Raw genomic sequence first — 27,031 nt, 5'->3', positions numbered from 1 at the left:
CACACACAAAACGCACACTGCCCATGTGCATATGTAACATTCCCCCCCCAGGAGGAACGGCAACAACACAATATAACTAGGCGACCGGGGTCGACTACCCGGAATGCCAGCATAGCCATGTGGGTTATTCTGCCACGTGACAGGCTATGCCCTAACTACGTGGTGTGCTATTCAGTCACATAGTCCTTGAGGTAAGCTGGTCTACAGCGGACACGGACAGGGCGTGGTGAAGCTGCGCTCGCCCGGCCTCCAGCCTCCACTGGACAGTTCCGTGTATCATCGGGTAGGTCCTCCACTAGGTCCAAGTCACTAGCCATGGAGTAAGGGTCTACGGGGGTGGGCGGTGACACCTTCTTGAGCCGGCTCGCATGCCACTTCGTACCATCAGCCAGGCGGAAAGTGGCCAAGCCCAGCTGCCCCGTAATCTGCACTGGTTCAGACCAAAAGGAAAGGAGCTTGTTGTCCCGGTGAGGCCGACGAACCCTGACCCAATCATGGACTGCCAGACAGGAAGGTGTCACCTTCCGTCGGCGATCAAAGGACTGCTTCATCCGGCACTGAGAAGCCGAAACCCTGTGATGCAGGGCCGCTGCAGTAAGCGGAGGAGTCTGTGGCCGCAGCCGGTCTAATGGAAGCTGCAGCTCCCTGCCCAGCATGAGGAGAGCTGGGGAGACGCCAGTGGTGGAATGGAGAGATGATCTGTAATGAAGCAGGGTGCGCTGCAGGGCTGAGGAAAAGGCCAAGCCATCGGCCAGGTGAGCCCGAACACCGTTCTTCAAGGTCTGGTTAAACCTTTCCACGCCAGCCTCTGGGTGGTAGAAAGCGGTGCGTGTGTGTCGAATCCCCCTGTCCCCGAGGAATGTCTGAAAATCCATGGAGGTGAACTGAGGCCCATTGTCTGTTGTAATGGTGTTGGGAAGGCCCCACCTTGAGAACAGACAGTCGAGGAACTCCATGGCCGCCTGGGACGTGACCGAGCCTGTGGAGGAGATCTCGGGCCATTTTGAGTACAGGTCATAGGCAACCACTAGAAAACGCTGATGATATGGGACCCCCTGAAATGGCCCACAGATATCCAGCTGAATGTGCTGCCATGGCCCAGCCAGCCACTGCACAGGTTGCAGTGGTGGAGGTGTGGGAGGGCCCGTCTTTCCACTGACGAGACAGGCTGAGCAGTCCTTCACCGCAAATTCAATATCCCTGTCGATCCCAGGCCACCACACCCTGTCACAGCAGCGCTGCTTGACTTTTACGATGCCTAGGTGTCCCTCATGAGCCATGGCCAGGATGCGAGGTTGTAGGCTGCCAGGGACGACGGCTCTGAGTCCCCGCGCCACACAGACCTCATTCCAACAGGACAGCTCATCTTTAACCCAATGAAATGGCACCAGATCCTTAGGCACTGTGCGTGGCCACCCCTCTCGAATGCAAGTGCAAAGCTGTGATAGCACTGAGTCTTGCGCTGAAGCCAGTCCGAGGTCCTGTAGAGACACAACCTTCCGGAGTGGCCCATGAAGCATGTGGATAAGCTCTGGCTCCAGTGTATCCGTGGCTGGGCCTGGGGGAGTGTCTGGAGTGGCCCTGGAAAGGAGGTCTGCCACAACATTGTCCCGGCCGGGGGTAAACAGCGGAGTGAAATTATACTGCAGGAGCCTCTCCGACCAGCGGTGGAGCCGGAGCGGTCTGTGCCCCGTGCCTGAAGATGAGAGTAGGGTCATTAGGGCCTGATGGTCCATGCGGAGGGTGAAATGTCGGCCATACAAGTATATATGCCACCGCTCACACGCCCAGACACAGGCCAGTGCCTCCCGCTCCCCAACTGAATACTTCTGCTCGGCCGGAGTCAGAGACCGGGAGGCAAAAGCAATGGGGCGCTCAGAACCATGTTGGCACTGAGAAAGGACGGCACCTAGCGCAACACCAGACGCATCACAGGTCAGAAAAGTAGGGCATGACAGGTCAAAGTGAGCAAGCACCGGTGGTGAGGTAAGCTGGGCCTTAGCAGGGTGGTAGTAGCCTAGTGGGTAACACACTCGCCTATGAACCAGAAGACCCGGGTTCAAATCCCACTTACTACCATTGTGTCCCTGAGCAAGACACTTAACCCTAAGTTGCTCCAGGGAGAATGTCCCTGTAAATACTGATTGTAAGTCGCTCTGGATAAGGGCGTCTGATAAATGCCATAAATGTAAATGTAAATGTAGCTGACGGATGGCTGAGGAGCAGGCTGAGGACCAGGCCCATGGGGCTCTGGTTTTCAGAAGCGCACGCAAAGGGGCTGTAGTGGCAGAGTATTGAGGGAGAAAACGCAAGTAGTATGCAGTCATTCCAAGAAAGGATGCGAGCTGGGCTGGGCTGGAGGGCTCAGGGAGACGTAGAACAGCCTCCACGTTAGAATTTAAGGGTGTGATGCCCTCTCCAGACAGGCGAAAGCCCACAAAATCGACCGCTGGCACAGTGAAGACACATTTGTCCCCATTCAGCGTAAGATTGTGACCTGCCAGGATCTTGAAGACACGGTCCAGGTGCTCATCATGTGATGCGAGGGTTGGACCATGCACCACAATGTCATCCAGATAATTCACTACCCCCGAAACTGCAGCAAAGATGGTGGACATGATTTTCTGGAAGCAGCTAGGGGCAGAACTGAGACCGAAAGGCATCCTAGTATAGCGGAAGACGCCCATGTGTGTGACAAAAGCGGTCAGGTTGCGGCTCTCGGGATGCAGCGGAACTTGGAGATAACCCTGTCGAAGGTCTAGTTTGGAAAAGACAGTAGAACCATGGAATTTAGCGGCCAGCTCCTCCACAGTAGGCAGCGGGTACTTGTCAGGGACAACAGCTGTGTTGACCGACCTTAGATCCACGCACGGCCGGAGAGTCCCGGACTTCTTCCGTGCCAGCACCAGGTTGGAGACCCAGGGTGAAGCATCAATCCGCTCAATTATGCCCAGCTCGAGCAGGTTGTTGAGTTCCGCAGTGACTTCATCACGAAGAGCCAGAGGAAGGCGGCGCAATGGCTGAATGACCGGTCGCACATCTGGTTTGAGCAAGGGCTGGTGGTTAAATGCGGTGAGGCAGCCCAGGCCAGAGAACAGAGAGGGCCAGCGTTGCTGCCAGGGTGAGCCCACCGTGAGAATGGTGGCACCATCCACATCCAGCAGTGAAAAGCCCAGACTGCTGAACAAGTCCAGACCCATTAGTTTAGCCCCGTGGCGCGAGACGTTTAAAGTAAAAGACGGTAAAGTTACACTCTGATACTGAAGTGGTAGGGAAACTGTGCCTACTATGTCTATTTTGGAATTCCCATACCCACTCAGGAGCTCACAGTCAGGGTGGAGGGTATGATGGGAAAAAACTGCTTGACAGTGGCCAGGTTCAGCAAGGAGCGTGAAGCCCCTGTATCCAGCAGCAGTGGCAGTGGAACACCGTCCAGCCGCACCACACACGTTTTAAATGGGGGAGATGCTGCAGTAACAGAGTGAATAGTAGTAGGTGGCGCTGGAGAAGATGGCCTCTGAGGGCGGCCGGATGCGGCTGAACGGCAAACACGGGCGAAATGGTTAACTTTCCCGCATTGTGAGCAGGTTTGGCCATTAGCCGGGCAGTTAGGCGCCCTGGTGTTATGCGTGGAGGATTCGCAGTTTCCACACGGGCGGCGGGTGGACGCGCCGCGGCGAGCGGCATAGTTTACGGGGAGGCCGTGGTCAGGTGTGTCGTCCCGGAGCGCAGGCGGCTGGACAGTAAGTGTGGGCACTGCGGGCTGAAGAGAGGGTACCGGCGCCAGGCGAGATGCTAATTCGGCTGCTGACTCCATCTGAAAAGCCAGTTCCACAGCTATGGCGAGCGTGAGGTCGTCCGAGGACATAATGAACTTTTCGCGGATTCTGGGATTGTTTGTATGCTCTGCCAATTGATCCCGAATGAACTCGTCTTCCATTGTTCCGAACTTACAGAAACTCGCCAGCCCCCGCAGGTCCGTCACGTAATGATGAACCGACTCGCCCGGTTGCTGCCTCCTCTGGTGCAGGATAACGCTCTGTGGGGCGGCGAAATGCGCGGCCAATTTTGCGTCGCCGTCCGTGTACGTTGTGTCGGCTCCCAGGGTCCTGAAGATCCGCTGCCCTTCCGTGCCCAGGTTATGGAGCAGCAAGGCTCGCTGACGCTGGTCTGGAGAATCCGCGAGGCCGACGGCCGTGAGATACGTCGAAAAGGATTCAAACCAGCGGTCCCAGGGCACCGGCGGCTCGCCGGGCAAAGCCAGAAAAGGAGGTGGAGGAGGTAGAAAAAACTCCATCCTCGTCGCCAAATGTTATGTTTGCTATTTGCGAATAACCACGCGGACTCTCGACACGCGGTCTGCTTCTTTTCTCTTTTATTTCCGTATACCCAGAAACCCTTACAGCAACACCCACAACCTGGAACACACACAAAACGCACACTGCCCATGTGCATATGTAACACACAGCCGCTGCAAAAGTTCGGTCACTCCTCCACCAACTTTTTCCCACAGTCTGAACAAAACATTCCGCCGTTCAAACGAAATGCACTACAGGCAGAGGAACGCCTGGTTCCAAAGACGAAAGACTGTCGTCCAATCAGTGATGTCTCCCGTTGCTGACTGGTACCTACCCTTTCTGGTTTCTTAATGTAATTGTGATTCTCAATTTGTCGTTGTGATTCTCAATTTGTCGTTGTGATTTGCACTTCAGGGCCACCGTAAATGAAATATCTACTTGAATGTAATTTCAATAAACTGTACACAAGTTCTCGAAACACAAGTGTCTCTGCAGAGCGCATTTTCTCCACTGCAGGAGATGTGGTCACTGCTAAAAGATACACTCTCAAACCAGAGCATGTAGATCAGCTGGCATTCTTGCACAAAAACTTACAAATTCCCAAAGTGTATTGTTTTGTGGGTTGTGTCTGTGGTTTCTGTATTTAACAGGCATTTCTTTTTCTGAAGAAAATTAATTTTACACTCAACTTTACAAACATTTCAATTCCACATATTACAAACTCTTCTTCAATCCCCTGTAATATACTCACTTCCTAAAATATGTTTTCAGTCCACTCACAGGTTCACCTCAGTGAAACATTTCAACAGAAATACATATTACTAAAATATTACATTCATTCAATACCCCTTTACAGAATGAACACACATTCATACTTTCAACCCACCAAACAACAATTTTCATAATAATACACAACAGTTTTAACTCCATATGAATGCAATAATTACTTTCCATCACACAGCACATCAGTGGTCTTAAACATATGGCAGTAGTAATCTACCTGGCAGTAGTAACATAATCAAAGAAACACGAATGGCGCGACCACCATTTCACTGAACTCCTGCGGTGTGTTTTTACTAACTCCTAACCACGTGATACCTGTCGCTTTTTCCGACCGCTCCTATGAGTAATTTCTCTATTATACCCAATGGGTGTATTTAGAAATAGTGGTGCATTATACTAACCTGTATTTAACAGAGAAAACACCAATGCCCCCTCAAGTGATAGCTTCCACTGGTGTTAAAACCGAGCTCTTCCCTGAGTGTGTTCCAAGATGTGGGATAAAATACAAGATACTCAAACACATGCGTCTATTTATTACCAAACTTTTGTATGCGTCATAGTAGCATCTAACTTAAACATGTAGACAACAATGAGAAAGACTTAACTAGTGATATGAGTAATAAATGTGCAAAGTAAAACAGTTCAAATATTGCTGTGAAAAAGACAAATGGTGCATTAATAGATATTATTACAGACAGATAATATTACTAAATTTAACAGAGGTGGAGTGTGTGTGTCGGACCAGAGTGGAAAGTTCCTAAGTTCATGTGTCTGAGGGGCTGTTGGATGAAGTTGTTGCAGAGTCTGGCAGTGAGGGCCCGAATGCTTCAGTTCCTTTTTCCAGATGGCAGGAGGGTGAAGAGCCTCTCGAAGCACTTCATCATGATGGGTGTAAATGCAACGGGATAGTGGTCATTGAGACACGAAACTGAAGACTTCTTCAGCACGGGCATGATGGTGGTGGCCTTGAGACACGTTGGAACAACGGCGGTGCTCAGTTTGCAATGTAACACTGTTGTTCCTGTCTTGTCAGAACTATTGACAAAATATTTGCAGTGAGTTTGGTGCAGGGAGGACCAGCACCAAAATCTCAAATTTTAACAATAATCATATATCTGAAACTTGTTCAGATCACAGATGCCGCTTTAGATGACATGAGAGAGCTGACTACTGATATTTTGTCCTGTGGCTATACAGGCATCATATCAGTTGCCCATAAGCCTGGCATTCTGTGGAATGTTTTTCTATATGAATGTATTTCTAGATTGATTAATTGTTTTATAGCAACTGCTCAATGCACTCTTGTTCTTGTTCTCCCTTCCCTGATTTCCTGCTCGCTCCTTCGTCTTGTCTACAATCTCATACCTTGAGAGACTCTCCCAGCCCTGCTCTCCGAAACGAGGAAATCATGGATTTGATCAACTGGCCTTTCAATGCGATTGACAACACTTTTTTGAAGAGAAATCAAGCTGTGGGGAACCTGAGTGTCGTATTGGACCATATGCAGCGGGCTACGTCATGGACAGTTGAATGGGGTGCCTTGCAGCTCTTTCCTTGGAGAAAATCGAGGATGTCTACCTATTCAGAACCATGATAACCGGTCTTCTGCTGATTGGATTAGGCACAGCCCTGGTTTATCAAAGATTAAAAATGGTGAAAGCTGCTCAAAACCCCACAATGCTGGCTGGGATGAGTGGGCGGAGCTGCTGATGCTCAGACTGTGATGATCGATCACAGATTGAACAACATCACCCTGATAATTGATCACAAATTGGATGCCCCTGGTGACATCATAACAGTATAAATCCACATTTAAAATTTTGCAGTTCATGAACATCTTATCATTTTTAAATATGCTTTTGCAATGTTTAAGGTACCTGATGCAGATTTCCTTCTATCCTGCATATCTCTAATTCTCAGTGACAATGGCACAACACAGCACCATGTGGAAATACAGTCAATCAACCACATACAAGCTTGAAGATTGAATCTGCTGGTTTGTTGAGAAGTCTGCAGTATGAATGGCCTGTAATGTCTTGACATTTGATGCCAAATGTACAGTGTTCATGAGTCATTAACATCCTGCTAAATGCATAACCAGATAATGTGGCATTTGTTATATTATGGGCAATTAATATGTAAAGTGTCGGTGATTTATAACTGAATGTGATGTATGAAATGTAGCAGCATGCAAATGTTAGTCAAGTTAGTTAGCACTATTAACTAATTATTTATTTATGTGCATAATGTATTCAAATTGAATCTCATGCAGATGTACACTATCATGAAATACCATATAAAAAATACCATTTGACAGCAATAATAAATTCAAAACAGATAACATGGGATTACTGCTGGCTTCATCAAAGTTTTGAGAACCTGGCTGGTACTATATGTAATTGAATCTTTATTTTGAGGTTACTTAGTAATTTATTGACCCTACTGACTGCTGGACTAATTACTTTGTATTCTGACATCAAGTCAGAAGTAAAAAATAAGGCAAATATATCTTGAACATCTTTTATGCTTTAGATGTCATTATTGAAAGCTTGCCACATACAGTGCAGATGAGAGAGAGCATATAAAGTTAAACTTAAATTAGAATAATTTATTTATTACATTTAATGTATTACATTAATGAGAAGAAAATGAACTTAAATTATTTTAGTAAATGGCTGCAATATAATAAAGAGTGAAAAATTATAGGAGGTCTGAACACTTTTGGTACTCACTGAATGAATTAATTGAATGTACATAAAAGTGAAAATGTGAAAGTCATGGTGAAACATTGCAGCACAGGACACCAAATGTGTCCTCTGCTTTTAACCATGACCCTTGGTGAGCAGTGGGCAGCCATGACAGGTGCCCGGGGAGCAGTGTGTGGGGACGGTGCTTTGTTCAGTGGCACCTGAGTGGCACCTTGGTAGCTCGGGATTTGAACCAGGAACCTTCTGATTTAGGGGCCGCTTCCTTAACTGCTAGGCCACCACTGTCCCTTAAATGGAAAACTGATAAAAAAAATGAAACACTGATCCTGTTTTCCATCCTTCCCAGTGACATACGATGCATGCTGATGTGGCGCCTTGGACATTTGTTTGGATGTATGGTGCCCTGTATGTATAAGGCGTATGTAATGAAGTGTGGGTGGATGTCGGCACCTAGTGGGGAATCTGTATAGTTAAGGTAAAACATATAAGAGGTGAAAACCATAACAAACAGACACTACACATTGTTCTGGCTGAGCAGTGTAGTTTCTCTGCTCGTTCTGTTTGTTTAATTTGTAATATATTTTCTATCTCATTGTCTTGTATTACTTGCCAGTATAGTAGACAGTAAGTGAGGGACAGATTTGGTACTGAAATTTTAGAGTTGGTTTGCTCAAAGACAGACGGTGGTTTTGCCCATGCTTGTTGAAGTGTGTACAGTGCTGTTTCTTGCGCTAGAAACCCTCGGTGTAGATACGTCTGTAAGTGATATCTGTTTACCGACACTTGTATGCTTATGTAGCTTTATGAGATGTACGGGTTTGGAAAATGTCACATTTGATCATGTGACAGTGTTCTTTTTCATGTTAGCATTACTAGCCTGATGTGGACTCAAGTTTGCTAACGAACTAGCATGTAAAAGCAGAAGTTTTGCTTAATGTATTTAGCTGCTTACTCTATGTAGTGAAAGATTGTCGTGTTGTAGTTTTACGGTGGGATGAAAGACATCTGTGTGAAGCCATAACTTGTTGGAACAAACGAAATATACAGTAAAAAGTGAACTGAACAAGTGTGCTTAGGCTTCATTCAAACCGTCTGCTATCTGCCTATACATTGTTGGGACACATCGTTAGGGCAGAATACTTACAATGAAAGCGAGACACAGGGCTGAAGTGAATGTTTATTTGAGCGCTGTCGGCCACAGTGACGTTTCCTCGTTCATAAAAAAAAAAAAGTTAAATGTTATTCATGCCAATGACCGGATTCGAACCGGCGACCTCTGGACTCTTGTCACAGCACGCTACCGCTGCGCTACATTGGCAGAACAATTCTTAATGGTAAAATAGTACATTTGACTTGGCAAATTTTTTTGAAAATATTTTGCCCGTGTCCTACGGTAGTCATTGCAAACTTTTGGGCTGCTGCTGCTACCACCTGCTGGTGTTTAACGCTCCCACACCGGCGCGCACCGCAAGCGGAGCGGCTTTTGGCTCAACTCGCAAGGTCACGTGACACTCTTTATGCAGCCGCAAGGGGGCGCAAAGTCCCCGCTGCCTGCAAACAACAACAGCCACGCGAATCAGGGAAAAACAAAAGAGGAACAACAATCATTTCATGGAAGCGCCTGACGGACTGCACAAGTGCTCGCCGGTGCAACATTAGGCACCAAATGGGAAAACCTGCTGTCTTCACCTTAAAGAACCAAAAAAAAATGCGCGTGCCCACATCTTATGGAACTGCTCTTTGGTGCAGACGACCCGGGTTCGAATCCTACCTGAGACGCATTCTCAGTGCAACAAAACTTTAAACTTTTACAACATGTGTGCCACAACACTCAAAAAATGTACTAAAATAAAGTATTTCAAAACAAAATTGTTTAGCTTTTTTATTATTATTTAATTAATTCTTCCCAGAACAATTGTTACATTTCAAATTCACTGCACCGCCATATTACAGTCTTATGACACAGCTGTTTAAACCCAATTTAAACTGCATAATGAAAGTATAAAAGCAACGATTAATAGAAAAACTTTATTTTTATAAACATTGTATTTTCATAAACATTGTATCAACTATAGAGAAAGAACAGAGGACACTTTAAACAAACTGTAAATTGCTCTTTATTGCTTTAAGTACACATTACTACTTATGATTTCACAATGATAAGTTTAGGGAACATATAAACATTTCAAACAATAATCATCCATTCAAGTGTGTGTGTATATTTCCATGGGTTAATCAAATAACAAAATCAGCATAAATGGTTTTTTAAAAATCTGTCATAATGAGCTGTGAAAGTATGCTGAATTTACATGGAATTACACGAATAACACTCTTGCTGAAGTAGCACGTAAAGTGCTACTTATTTCTCTCTTTTGACCAACGCTGTTTTTCTGTCTCATAAAAGGGAGACTTTTGAAATTGCTCCCAAGTCATCTCTGCCTGCAAACCTGGCTTCCAGATGAAAAATGAATGCAGCTGGAAATGCTTTGGTGAAGGCAGGTCAGTGCTGGAGTCTGTAAGCTCAGGCTGAGGTGGGTGATGCCACAAACAGAAAAGTAGTGAGCTGGACTTGATCCTGATACTTTACTTTACTATATTTAGCAGACGCTTTTATCCAAAGCGACTTACAAGAGGAAGACACCAGCAAATAAACCCATGAACTCTACCTACGATTTCATCCAAAGTCGCTGCTAATGGGAACATTTCCATCGGCTGATTTCATCATCATATTTGGCGACTGTGACAGCAGGCTGATTAGAATGTGGATCTGCTGATCTGCCTGGTGGCTGTGCAGCAGCAGAGCTTATAGGAGGACCATGGTGCTGATGAACATACCATACCATGGTGCATATCAGACATACATAAAAAATACTAATACAGGCAGCAAGAATAAAATATGGGTGGTAGTAGCCTAGGGGCTAACACACTCGTCTATGAACCAGAAGACCCAGGTTCAAATCCCACTTACTACCATTGTGTCCCTGAGCAAGACACTTAACCCTAAATTGCTCCAGGGGGGACTGTCCCTGTAACTACTGATTGTAAGTCGCTCTGGATAAGGGCGTTTGATAAATGCTGTAAATTGTAAATATAACCCCCGGTGTGGGTGGCGGAGGTCCAGGACTCATGCATTCTGGGCTTTCTGCAGGATAAGGGCTGCCAGTTGGACCTGGGGAGGGCCACGCTGAACCTGGATGATGGCCAGGTTGTGGGCTCTGGTGCACAGACAGAGGGCATTGTTAGTGACAGGCACATCACATGTGTGATGTGCGGGAGGAGGAAGCGAGTGACTCAGCAGAGACAGTTGACACAGCTATGGCAGCTGTTGATTGAGAAGTTGTGTGATGAGGGGAGCAATAAGGATTGGAGTACACTCTTCAGACATCAGACATTCTGACCTCAAAAGGTGTCAGGCTGTAGTGCTGCGATGGAAGAATGTCGATATACGTCGGATGACAAGCAAATCCGTAAAACGCTTCGCCGAGGAGCCACTGACCAAAGCACCATCCTCACACACTGCTCCCCGGGCGCCTGTCATGGCTGGCCCCTGCTCACCAAGTGTGATGGTGTAAAAGCAGAGGACACATTCGGTTGTGTGCACCGTGTGCTATGCTGCAGTGTTTCACAATGACAATCACTTCACTTTCATAATATTAGTCCTATTGGAGAGTGGGAATAGATTATTGAATAAATCATTTTTAGGACCCAACACAGTTCTCATCACCCCCGCCTGTGTGCAATACGCTATCTGCTGGTGACATGCCGTCAGAAGTAGACCAGGGACCTCCAAGAGCACATGGTGGTCCTCCCAAGACATTTGCTGTGTATAGTTTATTGGTGTCAATACATTGATGCATTTGACTAATCTTTTGTAATTATTTTTTTCATAGATATTGGACACACACACACACACACACACACACACACTTTACACACTAAATAAATAAGTGGATGCTGCTGTGGTCTTGCCAGCTAGTCCTTAAACTCAATAGGAATTAACTACTGTGTCATTGTGGCATAAGTAATTAAGTACACAGCCCAACTATGTTGAGTAAATCACTGTAAAAGTATCAGAAAGTATTTCTAATGCAGGAACACCAAAATAGTCTGACTTTTACAAAAGTCAATTATTGAATACATACATAAATAAGCAGAGTTCAACCATGTCACCATGGTTACAAATGTGGAGCGCCCACAAGCTAAAATGCTGGTGGTCTTCTGGCATTTAGAAGAAATGTAGTTGTTACTTCTCGTAATGTGTAGAGCATATTTCCTGTTGAAGTGTGTTTGACACAACGCCCCTCCCACCCTTCCCGTCTATTTCACTCTGTCCTCTTTGGTTGGTACAGTGTTTATGGTACAATATTTTGTTCTGAAAGCCTTTATTTTACTTAATTTGTGTTGTGGCACACATGTTGTAAAAGTTGAAAGTTTTGTGGAGAATGCGTCTCAGGTAGGATTCGAACCCGGGTCGTCTGCACCAAGGAGCAGTTCCATAAGATGTGGGCACGCGCAAAATTTGTTTTGTTTTGTTGTTTAAGGTGAGGACAGCAGGTCTTCCTATTTGGTGCCTAATGTTCCACAGGCGAGCACTTGTGCAGTCCGTCAGGCGCTTCCATGAAATGATTGTTGTTCCTCTTTAGTTTTTCCCTGATTCGCGTGGCTGTTGTTGTTTGCAGGCAGCGGGGACTTTGCGCCCCCTTGCGGCTGCATAAAGAGTGTCACGTGACCTTGCGAGTTGAGCCAAAAGCCGCTCCGCTTGCGGTGCGCGCCGGTGTGTGAGCGTTAAACACCAGCAGGTGGCAGCAGCAGCACAAAAGTTTGCAATGGCTGCCGAAGGACACGGGCAAAATATGGCTTTTGTACATTTGCCCATGTCAAATAAACTATTTTACCATTAAGAATTGTTCTGCCAATGTAGCGCAGCGGTAGCGCGCTGTGACAAGAGTCCAGAGGTCGCCGGTTCGAATCCGGTCATTGGCATAAATAACATTTAACTTTTTTTTTTTTTTTATGAACGAGGAAACGTCACTGTGGCCGACAGCGCTCAATTAAACATTCACTTCAGCCCTGTGTCTCGCTTTCATTGTAAGTATTCTGCCCTAACGATGTGTCCCAACAATGTATAGGCAGATAGCAAACGGTTTGAATGAAGCCCAAGCACACTTGTACAGTTCACTTTTTACTGTATATTTCGTTTGTTCCAACAAGTTATGGCTTCACACAGATGTCTTTCATCCCACCGTAAAACTAAAGAAACACAAAGAAAATCTTTCACTACATAGAGTAAGCAGCTAAATACATTAAGCAAAACTTCTGCTTTTACATGCTAGTACGTTAGCAAACGTGAGTCCACATCAGGCTAGTAATGCTAACATGAAAAAGAACACTTTACATTATCAAATGTGACATTTTCCAAACCCGTACATCTCATAAAGCTACATAAGCATACAAGTGTCGGTAAACAGATATCACTTACAGACGTATCTACACCGAGGGTTTCTAGCGCAAGAAACAGCACTGTACACACTTCAACAAGCATGGGCAAAACCACCGTCTGTCTTTGAGCAAACCAACTCAAAATATTCAGTACCAAATCTGTCCAGTAGATGTCACTCACTTACTGTCTACTATACTGGCAAGTAATACAAGACAATGAGATAGAAAATATATTACAAATTAAACAAACAGAACGAGCTGAGAAACTACACTGCACCTTACTAACTAGTATTTTTAACTAGAATACACCAAAAAACAAATGTAACAATGGAGAGGCAAACACAAATAAACTATATATACATACAGGGCACCATACATCCAAACAAATGTCCAAGGCGCCACATCAGCATGCATCGTATGTCACTGGGAAGGATGGAAAACAGGATCAGTGTTTCATTTTTTTTATCAGTTTTCCATTTAAAAGACAGTGGTGGCCTAGCAGTTAAGGAAGCGGCCCCTAAATCAGAAGGTTCCTGGTTCAAATACCGAGCTACCAAGGTGCCACTCAGGTGCCACTGAACAAAGCACCGTCCCCACACACTGCTCCCCGGGCACCTGTCATGGCTGCCCACCGCCCACCAAGGGTCATGGTTAAAAGCAGAGGACACATTTGGTGTCCTGTGCTGCAATGTTTCACCATTACTTTCACATTTTCACTTTTATGTACATTCAATTAATTCATTCAGTGAGTACCAAAAGTGTTCAGACCTCCTATAATTTTTCACTCTTTATTATATTGCAGCCATTTACTAAAATAATTTAAGTTCATTTTCTTCTCATTAATGTAATACATTAAATGTAATAAATAAATTATTCTAATTTAAGTTTAACTTTATATGCTCTCTCTCATCTACACTGTATGTGGCAAGCTTTCAATAATGACATCTAAAGCATAAAAGATGTTCAAGATATATTTGCCTTATTTTTTACTTCTGACTTGATGTCAGAATACAAAGTAATTAGTCCAGCAGTCAGTAGGGTCAATAAATTACTAAGTAACCTCAAAATAAAGATTCAATTACATATAGCATCAGCCAGGTTCTCAAAACTTTGATGAAGCCAGCAGTAATCCCATGTGGTAGTAGCCTAGTGGGTAACACACTCGCCTATGAACCAGAAGACCCAGGTTCAAATCCCACTTACTACCATTGTGTCCCTGAGCAAGACACTTAACCCTAAAATTGCTCCAGGGAGACTGTCCCTGTAACTACTGATTGTAAGTCGCTCTGGATAAGGGCGTCTGGTAAATGTAAATGTAAATGTTATCTGTTTTGAATTTATTATTGCTGTCAAATGGTATTTTTTATATGGTATTTCATGATAGTGTACATCTGCATGAGATTCAATTTGAATACATTATGCACATAAAGAAGTAATTAGTTAATAGTGCTAACTAACTTGACTAACATTTGCATGCTGCTACATTTCATACATCACATTCAGTTATAAATCACCGACACTTTACATATTAATTGCCCATAATATAACAAATGCCACATTATCTGGTTATGCATTTAGCAGGATGTTAATGACTCATAAACACTGTACATTTGGCATCAAATGTCAAGACATTACAGGCCATTCATACTGCAGACTTCTCAACAAACCAGCAGATTCAATCTTCAAGCTTGTATGTGGTTGATTGACTGTATTTCCACATGGTGCTGTGTTGTGCCATTGTCACTGAGAATTAGAGATATGCAGGATAGAAGGAAATCTGCATCAGGTACCTTAAACATTGCAAAAGCATATTTAAAAATGATAAGATGTTCATGAACTGCAAAATTTTAAATGTGGATTTATACTGTTATGATGTAACCAGGGGCATCCAATTTGTGATCAATTATCAGGGTGATGTTGTTCAATCTGTGATCGATCATCATAGTCTGAGCATCAGCAGCTCCGCCCACTCATCCCAGCCAGCATTGTGGGGTTTTGAGCAGCTTTCACCATTTTTAATCTTTGATAAACCAGGGCTGTGCCTAATCCAATCAGCAGAAGACTGGTTATCATGGTTCTGAATAGGTAGATATCCTCGATTTTCTCCAAGGAAAGAGCTGCAAGGCACCCCATTCAACTGTCCATGACGTAGCCCGCTGCATATGGTCCAATACGACACTCAGGTTCCCCACAGCTTGATTTCTCTTCAAAAAAGTGTTGTCAATCGCATTGAAAGGCCAGTTGATCAAATCCATGATTTCCTCGTTTCGGAGATCAGGGCTGGGAGAGTCTCTCAAGGTATGAGATTGTAGACAAGACGAAGGAGCGAGCAGGAAATCAGGGAAGGGAGAACAAGAACAAGAGTGCATTGAGCAGTTGCTATAAAACAATTAATCAATCTAGAAATACATTCATATAGAAAAACATTCCACAGAATGCCAGGCTTATGGGCAACTGATATGATGCCTGTATAGCCACAGGACAAAATATCAGTAGTCAGCTCTCTCATGTCATCTAAAGCGGCATCTGTGATCTGAACAAGTTTCAGATATATGATTATTGTTAAAATTTGAGATTTTGGTGCTGGTCCTCCCTGCACCAAACTCACTGCAAATATTTTGTCAATAGTTCTGACAAGACAGGAACAACAGTGTTACATTGCAAACTGAGCACCGCCGTTGTTCCAACGTGTCTCAAGGCCACCACCATCATGCCCGTGCTGAAGAAGTCTTCAGTTTCGTGTCTCAATGACCACTATCCCGTTGCATTTACACCCATCATGATGAAGTGCTTCGAGAGGCTCTTCACCCTCCTGCCATCTGGAAAAAGGAACTGAAGCATTCGGGCCCTCACTGCCAGACTCTGCAACAACTTCATCCTACAGCCCCTCAGACACATGAACTTAGGAACTTTCCACTCTGGTCCGACAAACACACTTCACCTCTGTTAAATTTAGTAATATTATCTGTCTGTAATAATATCTATTAATGAACCATTTGACTTTTTCACAGCAATATTTGAACTGTTTTACTTCGCACATTTATTACTCATATCACTAGTTAAGTCTTTCTCATTGTTGTCTACATGTTTTAGTTAGATGCTACTATGACGCACACAAAGGTTTGGTAATAAATAGATGCATGTGTTTGAGTATCTTGTATTTTATCCCACATCTTGGAACACACTCAGGGAAGAGCTTGGTTTTAACACCAGTGGAAGCTATCACTTGAGGGGGCATTGGTGTTTTCTCTGTTAAATACAGGTTAGTATAATGCACCACTATTTCTAAATACACCCATTGGGTATAATAGAGAAATTACTCATAGGAGCGGTCGGAAAAAGCGACAGGTATCACGTGGTTAGGAGTTAGTAAAAACACACCGCAGGAGTTCAGTGAAATGGTGGTCGCGCCATTCGCGTTTCTTTGATTATGTTACTACTGCCAGGTAGATTACTACTGCCATATGTTTAAGACCACTGATGTGCTGTGTGATGGAAAGTAATTATTGCATTCATATGGAGTTAAAACTGTTGTGTATTATTATGAAAATTGTTGTTTGGTGGGTTGAAAGTATGAATGTGTGTTGATTCTGTAAAGGGGTATTGAATGAATGTAATATTTTAGTAATATGTATTTCTGTTGAAATGTTTCACTGAGGTGAACCTGTGAGTGGACTGAAAACATATTTTAGGAAGTGAGTATATTACAGGGGATTGAAGAAGAGTTTGTAATATGTGGAATTGAAATGTTTGTAAAGTTGAGTGTAAAATTAATTTTCTTCAGAAAAAGAAATGCCTGTTAAATACAGAAACCACAGACACAACCCACAAAACAATACACTTTGGGAATTTGTAAGTTTTTGTGCAAGAATGCCAGCTGATCTACATGCTCTGGTTTGAGAGTGGATCTTTTAGCAGTGACCACATCTCCTGCAGTGGAGAAAATGCGCTCTGCAGAGACACTTGTGTTTCGAGAACTTGTGTACAGTTTATTGAAATTACATTCAAATAGATATTTCATTTACGGTGGCCCTGAAGTGCAAATCACAACGACAAATTGAGAATCACAATTACATTAAGAAACCAGAAAGGGTAGGTTCCAGTCAGCAACGGGAGACATCACTGATTGGACGACAGTCTTTCGTCTTTGGAACCAGGCGTTCCTCTGCCTGTAGTGCATTTCGTTTGAACGGCGGAATGTTTTGTTCAGACTGTGGGAAAAAGTTGGTGGAGGAGTGACCGAACTTTTGCAGCGGCTGTGTGTTACATATGCACATGGGCAGTGTGCGTTTTGTGTGTGTTCCAGGTTGTGGGTGTTGCTGTAAGGGTTTCTGGGTATACGGAAATAAAAGAGAAAAGAAGCAGACCGCGTGTCGAGAGTCCGCGTGGTTATTCGCAAATAGCAAACATAACATTTGGCGACGAGGATGGAGTTTTTTCTACCTCCTACACCTCCTTTTCTGGCTTTGCCCGGCGAGCCGCCGGTGCCCTGGGACCGCTGGTTTGAATCCTTTTCGACGTATCTCACGGCCGTCGGCCTCGCGGATTCTCCAGACCAGCGTCTGCGAGCCTTGCTGCTCCATAACCTGGGCACGGAAGGGCAGCGGATCTTCAGGACCCTGGGAGCCGGCACAACGTACGCGGACGGCGACGCAAAATTGGCCGCGCATTTCGCCGCCCCACAGAGCGTTATCCTGCACCAGAGGAGGCAGCAACCGGGCGAGTCGGTTCACCATTACGTGACGGACCTGCGGGGGCTGGCGAGTTTCTGTAAGTTCGGAACAATGGAAGACGAGTTCATTCGGGATCAATTGGCAGAGCATACAAACAATCCCAGAATCCGCGAAAAGTTCATTATGTCCTCGGACGACCTCACGCTCGCCGTAGCTGTGGAACTGGCTTTTCAGATGGAGTCAGCAGCCGAATTAGCATCTCGCCTGGCGCCGGTACCCTCTCTTCAGCCCGCAGTGCCCACACTTACTGTCCAGCCGCCTGCGCTCCCAGACGACACACCTGACCACGGCCTCCCCGTAAACTATGCCGCTCGCCGCGGCGCGTCCACCCGCCACCCGTGTGGAAACTGCGAATCCTCCACGCATAACACCAGGGTGCCGAACTGCCCGGCTAATGGCCAAACCTGCTCACAATGCGGGAAACGTCACCATTTCGCCCGTGTTTGCCGTTCAGCCGCATCCGGCCGCCCTCAGAGGCCATCTTCTCCAGCGCCACCTACTACTATTCACTCTGTTACTGCAGCATCTCCCCCATTTAAAACGTGTGTGGTGCGGCTGGACGGTGTTCCACTGCCACTGCTGCTGGATACAGGGGCTTCACGCTCCTTGCTGAACCTGGCCACTGTCAAGCAGTTTTTTTCCCATCATACCCTCCACCCTGACTGTGAGCTCCTGAGTGGGTATGGGAATTCCAAAATAGACATAGTAGGCACAGTTTCCCTACCACTTCAGTATCAGAGTGTAACTTTACCGTCTTTTACTTTAAACGTCTCGCGCCACGGGGCTAACCTAATGGGTCTGGACTTGTTCAGCAGTCTGGGCTTTTCACTGCTGGATGTGGATGGTGCCACCATTCTCATGGTGGGCTCACCCTGGCAGCAACACTGGCCCTCTCTGTTCTCTGGCCTGGGCTGCCTCACCGCATTTAACCACCAGCCCTTGCTCAAACCAGATGTGCGACCGGTCATTCAGCCATTGCGCCGCCTTCCTCTGGCTCTTCGTGATTAAGTCACTGCGGAACTCAACAACCTGCTCGAGCTGGGCATAATTGAGCGGATTGATGCTTCAACCTGGGTCTCCAACCTGGTGCTGGCACGGAAGAAGTCCGGGACTCTCCGGCCGTGCGTGGATCTAAGGTCGGTCAACACAGCTGTTGTCCCTGACAAGTACCCGCTGCCTACTGTGGAGGAGCTGGCCGCTAAATTCCATGGTTCTACTGTCTACTCAAAACTAGACCTTCGACAGGGTTATCTCCAAGTTCCGCTGCATCCCGAGAGCCGCAACCTGACTGCTTTTGTCACACACATGGGCGTCTTCCGCTATACTAGGATGCCTTTCGGTCTCAGCTCTGCCCCTAGCTGCTTCCAGAAAATCATGTCCACCATCTTTGCTGCAGTTTCGGGGGTAGTGAATTATCTGGGTGACATTGTGGTGCATGGTCCAACCCTCGCATCACATGATGAGCACCTGGACCGTGTCTTCAAGATCCTGGCAGGTCACAATCTTACGCTGAATGGGGACAAATGTGTCTTCACTGTGCCAGCGGTCGATTTTGTGGGCTTTCGCCTGTCTGGAGAGGGCATCACACCCTTAAATTCTAACGTGGAGGCTGTTCTACGTCTCCCTGAGCCCTCCAGCCCAGCCCAGCTCGCATCCTTTCTTGGAATGACTGCATACTACTTGCGTTTTCTCCCTCAATACTCTGCCACTACAGCCCCTTTGCGTGCGCTTCTGAAAACCAGAGCCCCATGGGCCTGGTCCTCAGCCTGCTCCTCAGCCATCCGTCAGCTAAAGGCCCAGCTTACCTCACCACCGGTGCTTGCTCACTTTGACCTGTCATGCCCTACTTTTCTGACCTGTGATGCGTCTGGTGTAGCGCTAGGTGCCGTCCTTTCTCAGTGCCAACATGGTTCTGAGCGCCTCATTGCATTTGCCTCCCGGTCTCTGACTCCGGCCGAGCAGAAGTATTCAGTTGGGGAGCGGGAGGCACTGGCCTGTGTCTGGGCGTGTGAGCGGTGGCATATATACTTGTATGGCCGACATTTCACCCTCCGCACGGACCATCAGGCCCTAACAACCCTACTCTCATCTTCAGGCACGGGGCACAGACCGCTCCGGCTCCACCGCTGGTCAGAGAGGCTCCTCCAATTTAATTTCACTCCGCTGTTTACCCCCGGCCGGGACAATGTTGTGGCAGACCTCCTTTCCAGGGCCACTCCAGACACTCCCCCAGGCCCAGCCACGGATACACTGGAGCCAGAGCTTATCCACATGCTTCATGGGCCACTCCGGGAGGTTGTGTCTCTACAGGACCTCGGACTGGCTTCAGCGCAAGACTCAGTGCTATCGCAGCTTTGCACTTGCATTCGAGAGGGGTGGCCACGCACAGTGCCCAAGGATCTGGTGCCATTTCATTGGGTTAAAGATGAGCTGTCCTGTTGGAATGAGGTCTGTGTGGCGCGGGGACTCAGAGCCGTCATCCCTGGCAGCCTACAACCTCGCATCCTGGCCATGGCTCATGAGGGACACCTAGGCATCGTAAAAGTCAAGCAGCGCTGGTGTGACAGGGTGTGGTGGCCTGGGATCGACAGGGATATTGAATTTGCGGTGAAGGACTGCTCAGCCAGTCTCGTCAGTGGAAAGACGGGCCCTCCCACACCTCCACCACTGCAACCTGTGCAGTGGCCGGCTGGGCCATGGCAGCACGTTCAGCTGGATATCTGTGGGCCATTTCAGGGGGTCCCATATCATCAGCGTTTTCTAGTGGTTGCCTATGACCTGTACTCAAAATGGCCCGAGATCTCCTCCACAGGCTCGGTCACGTCCCAGGCGGCCATGGAGTTCCTCGACTGTCTGTTCTCAAGGTGGGGCCTTCCCAACACCATTACAACAGACAATGGGCCTCAGTTCACCTCCATGGATTTTCAGACATTCCTCGGGGACAGGGGGATTCGACACACACGCACCGCTTTCTACCACCCAGAGGCTGGCGTGGAAAGGTTTAACCAGACCTTGAAGAACGGTGTTCGGGCTCACCTGGCCGATGGCTTGGCCTTTTCCTCAGCCCTGCAGCGCACCCTGCTTCATTACAGATCATCTCTCCATTCCACCACTGGCGTCTCCCCAGCTCTCCTCATGCTGGGTAGGGAGCTGCAGCTTCCATTAGACCGGCTGCGGCCACAGCCTCCTCTGCTTACTGATTGGGTCAGGGTTCGTCGGCCTCATCGGGACAACAAGCTCCTTTCCTTTTGGTCTGAACCAGTGCAGATTACGGGGCAGCTGGGCTTGGCCACTTTCCGCCTGGCTGATAGTACGAAGTGGCATGCGAGCCGGCTCAAGAAGGTGTCACCGCCCACCCACGTAGACCCTTACTCCATGGCTAGTGACTTGGACCTAGTGGAGGTCCTACCCGATGATACACGGAACTGTCCAGTGGAGGCTGGAGGCCGGGCGAGCGCAGCTTCACCACGCCCTGTCCGTGTCCGCTGTAGACCGGCTTACCTCAAGGACTATGTGACTGAATAGCACACCACGTAGTTAGGGCATAGCCTGTCACGTGGCAGAATAACCCACATGGCTATGCTGGCATTCCGGGTAGTCGACCCCGGTCGCCTAGTTATATTGTGTTGTTCCCGTTCCTCCTGGGGCGGGGGGGGGGAGAATGTTACATATGCACATGGGCAGTGTGCGTTTTGTGTGTGTTCCAGGTTGTGGGTGTTGCTGTAAGGGTTTCTGGGTATACGGAAATAAAAGAGAAAAGAAGCAGACCGTGTGTCGAGAGTCCGCGTGGTTATTCGCAAATAGCAAACATAACACTGTGGCAAAAGGCTTTATGATGCATCTAGCATTGGAGACACTTCACTCCCATCGAGTAAGTTAATAAGCATGATAAAAGGTTTGTTTTTATGGTTGTATTAGCCTAGCATTAGCTGTTTCCAGACCATAGCATACCAGAGGGCTGTTCCACGAAGCGAACTCAGAAAATTGAGGCTCATTTGAAAATGCACACCGCTGTCAAAATGACTGCTCAAGACCTTTCTAGTAGTGAAGGTTTGGGGGCAGTTCTAGTGTTAAACAAACCTCACAGCTAGGGTGCCACGAACCAGGCTTGTCCATATAAGTGAATAAGCTGAATGACTGCAGGTTAGCTTGTTCCTTTATTGAGCCGTGATTTTCAGAGTGAGCATGGCTTTTGGGATTAGTTTGCTTCGTGAAACAGCCCTCTGAGCATTTCCACAACAATAATAAATGAGTTCATTTATTATCAACTTTAGGAACTAACACTATTATGTTTGTATACATTAAAACTTACTAGTGTACAATTGTATTGGTCTGTAGTATCAGTTGTATTGTCATTGCATGGTAGAAATTTTTTAGTGAAATTATTCAGTGTTGTCCTTATTTGCGTGTTGTGTGGACAATGGAATGTCACGTGAATGAATATGTCTTTAATGTGTGACATTGTAGTACGTTTTTCCTTTGTTTCCCTTTAGCATCACAGACTACCTCAAACTGCCCGACTCCAACCTTCAGCACCGTCCTAGAATACAGAAAAATGAAAAATGAAGAGAGGCAAAAGTTTTCTGAAGGGAGAAATACGGTGGCCCTGAAGTGCAAACCACACAAACAAATTGAGAATCACAAAAACAAAAGACATGAACATGAACATTACCAGTGACCCAAACGTAGCTCTCGCTATTCGAGAATATTTTGATTCAGGACATACATACGAGGTGATAGTGGATATGCTCAAGTGTAATCATGACATTTCAATTAGTATGCGTACACTGAAAATGCATCTAAAAGAATCTGGACTGTACAGACGAGGCAACTACTCTCCCTTTCCTGAGGTGAGGCGTGCCATTTTGACCGATCTTCGAGGACCAGGACAATTGTTTGGGTATTGGACCATGTGGCAAGTTCTCAAACAAAAACACAAGCTGCGTGTCAAGCTGTTGAGACTGTTGAGACAACAAAATCCTCAAGGAATCGCTTTGAGAACTCGAAGGAGGTTCACAAGATGAACGTATCACTCCATGGGGCCCAATTACATATGGCATGTAGATGGCTATGACAAACTGATACCCTTTGGCTTGGCCCTGTCAGGATGTATAGATGGCTTTTCAAGAAGAATGATGTGGCTTGTGTGTGGAGCAACAAACAACAATCCGGCTGTTATAGCTTACAATTATATAAACTGTGTAAAGAGTCTTGGTGTGATACCAATGAGATTACGAACAGACCTCGGGACTGAGAATGGGACTATGGCAGCAATACAGTGTACGCTCCGTCACACGCACACGGACAGTTACAGATCATCTACTGGGAATCAGCGCATCGAGTCATGGTGGTCTTATTTCAGAAGAGGAAGGTGGGTACATTTGTGTCCGGTAGATGTAGGCTACAGAGAATATAGTAGCGTCCTGCTGGACGTGTTGAGAACAGAGCAGAGTGAAAAGCATTTTAACAATAACATTACTGCTGGGTCGCTACAATATTTATGGAAAACTAATATGCATTACTTAGTTTGACATCCATTTGTGGCATGTTTTAAATTAGACTAAAATGTAACATGGGACAAAGCTAAATTGATACTTAAATATTACTAATTATATACCCAGGTCTCAGTTTTGGATGGACTTGTTTGGAGACCTAAGAGACTCTGGAAAGCCACGAACACCAATGCTTGCTGAGATTCTGCTTCAGCAGGGTTCTACAGACAGACCTGGATGAATGCAAAGACCTCTGGAACAAATACAGGATCCGGCCAAGCAGACTTGCATCGTGTCCAGGGGGGATTCCAAGCAAACTCTATCTCTTGCCTCACAGGTATTTGAGTTCTTAACAAAATGAATTAAGCTTTTGCATTAAACTAAATGCAAATTGTTATCTTATTGCTTAAGTTGGTTAATATATTCATAATTTTACACATAAGTATGATAGAGCAGTTTATAACCTGTCACTGCATGCGTTGATTTATATAGTTCCATATTGTCAGCAAAAAAATCCTTCACTGTTCTATTTTCATTTTGCAGATATGGTTCAACAGACTGAGGATTTGCTGTTGAGGAGAGGGAACTGGATGCATTTCCTGAGGAGAGGCCACCGGTTGGATTGTGTGGTGATCCAAACATTGAGGAATATTTACAACAGGCTCTACACTGCAGCAGCCACAAGACTGGGAATCAGCCACAGAACTGTATTTAACCCTGAAGGACGTAGCTGGGTTTTAGACACCAACTAACTGAACTTCAGTTTTGAATGTGTAATAAGGCACTCCGCACGTCATCCACTCACGAGTTGCTCTACAGCTGATGGACAGCCATAATGAAAAACAGAAGGGTCAGAGTTACTCTGACGAAGACACACACTGTGTTGACACTTTAGTGCCTTTCGTTTTTTGCACCTAATAGAACCTTTGGACTCAATGGAGTGCTCCAGCCCTTCTGTTTTTCCTTCAGTTTTTAATGTATGTAGTGGTTCCTTTCCGTCTTGCTAAATTGAATATAATATTGTTCATAATATACAGCACCTGGTATGGATTTAAATATTAACATTTAACCACAAGGAAACATTTTAAATTTTCTTTAATAAAACCATTTATAAATAGTGTCCAGCATTTGTTACTTTTCCAACATACACAATATTCAGAATAAAACAAGTGTTTAACAAGATGGAAGTTGCTTTCTCACATGAATGTGTTAAGTAGTGTGCCAAGGGCAGCTGAACTTCACAGGGTAACATAGTGACTGTAACATGACCTTGGTGATTTAAGAACATCCAAATCCTGGAGCATTTTGAATTCCAAAGTCCATGTTGGCCTTAAAGATGCTGTATGAGTCACAGATGGGAAGCTTCAGAGTATTTGCACAGGTGTTTGCAACTGGAAAAGGCGAATCACTTAAAAACTGGATGCATGGTGGTGGTGTCATTCCTGCCGGCGGAACTGCCGTCAGCCCTGTGGCAAACATCATCAAATCTTCCAGACACACTGCTGTTGCCTTCTCTGAAAGAAGAAAGTAAACACTGTAGTACATTAAAATTAATTTCCTTATCTCTCCTTTCATAAAACTATAAACAAAAAGGTATCCATTCAAGCCTTCAGAATCAAGGAGATAATCTGCCCAAAAGCCAAGTGTTAGGACCTCCTTATGCTGTCTGTTGCTTCCTGCTTGGGCTGAGATCTGTTCTGAACATGCTCTCCAGTTCTGAAGCAGTCAGGGCCTTGGCAGAGAAGCATATGAGTGGGGTCAGCACACTGGAATGCTGTTGCAGTGCACTTAAAAAACTAATCCCAAAAGCCAGGCTCACTCTGAAAATCACGGCTCAATAAAGGAACAAGCTAACCTGCAGTAGTTCAGCTTATTCACTTATATGGACAAGCCTGGTTCGTGGCACCCTAGCTGTGAGGTTTGTTTAACACTAGAACTGCCCCCAAACCTTCACTACTAGAAAGGTCTTGAGCAGTCATGTTGACAGCGGTGTGCATTTTCAAATGAGCCTCGATTTTCCGAGTTCGCTTCATGGAACAGCCCTCTGGTCTGCTATGGTCTGGAAACAGCTAATGCTAGGCTAATACAAACCTTTTATCATGCTTATTAACTTACTCGATGGGAGTGAAGTGTCTCCGATGCTACATGCATCATAAAGCCTTTTGCCACAGCCGCTGCAAAAGTTCAGTGACTCCTCCACCAACTTTTTCCCACAGTCAGAACAAAACATTCCGCCGTTCAAACGAAATGCGCTACAGGCAGAGGAACGCCTGGTTCCAAAGACGAAAGACTGTCGTCCAATCAGTGATGTCTCCCGTTGCTGACTGGTACCTACCCTTTACGGTTTCTTAATGTAATTGTGATTCTCAATTTGTCGTTGTGATTCTCAATTTGTCGTTGTGATTTGCACTTCAGGGCCACCATATTTATTAGTAACACGGCAAAACGCACCGCAATCAATTTATGAAGACAATTATTTGTAGTGAAACGAGGATATAATGGATATAATGGATTATAGGCAGATGAGCCTGCATGAACTGGATTATTGTGTCAGGATTGACTGCAGCTGGGCTCAACACCGGTGACCAATCCTGACGGCGTATAAATGCCAGAGACTTCCGCCCCTTCAGAATCTCTGGCATTTTCGTGAACTCTGGTGAACGGTAGTGAACTTGACCTTTGCAATTGTTTATGTATTTTGAGTTCTGGCAATCGGCACACGCCTGCGGGTTTGTTTATGTTCTTCATTTAAGTTAAATCGTTTATGTTTATTTATTGTTCATTTATAATAAAAACCCATTCCCAGCATGTCACACCTCTGCGCTTCCTTCCCCCGTAAGTCCGTAGTCGTGACATATTGTTTATAAACTAATGTTATACTAATGATGCACTTTCGTGTTATGGTAACCTGTCAGTCACTTATATATGACTAAAACTCATTAACTGTATCCATATTGTGTGCTGGTATTTTATTTAATTTTAGGTAATACCAATTCACAACATAATTATTAATAAACCCACTCTATCAATTTGTTTAAATATTTACAAATTTAAACTCAAATAAAGGTACTAAATACATGTCAATATACAGAATTCCTGTTCATAATTCAATGTCTATCCGGGTTTCTTTATTCCTGTCACTGAAGATGAAAAGGTTCTTCCCTGGGAAGCTTAAGGTGTCTTTCAGGAGAGGACCATCTGGACATCTAAGGCAGTATCCTTCAGATGAAGCTAGGAGGATCAAAGACAACCCCTCCCTGCAAGACAAGTCTGCACCTCAGAGAGAGCAGGTGGTGAAAGAGAATGCACGGTCCATTGTTTTAATCAGAGAAGGGGATGTGTCTTACAGACAGGAAGTGTTGGGAGAATATGTTGTCCAGTTTGGAAATACAAAGGGCAGACTTTTTGCTGGCTTCTTGAAAATGATGTTGGCTACACCTTATATTTGATCAGGAAGGTTGAGGATAAGGAGAAGGCTGGACAGTTTAGTCCAGAAGGACTAAAGCAGGACAATCTACTGTCTTTTTTAGAGTATACTAGAGGTTTCCAGGACATTGAGAACCTCATACACTACCTGG

The sequence above is a fragment of the Denticeps clupeoides genome, chromosome 8 (assembly GCF_900700375.1).
Source record: "Denticeps clupeoides chromosome 8, fDenClu1.1, whole genome shotgun sequence".
Taxonomy (NCBI): Eukaryota; Metazoa; Chordata; class Actinopteri; order Clupeiformes; family Denticipitidae; genus Denticeps; species Denticeps clupeoides.
The sequence above is the reverse complement of the archived record's forward strand: the minus strand, read 5'-3'. Positions refer to the sequence as shown.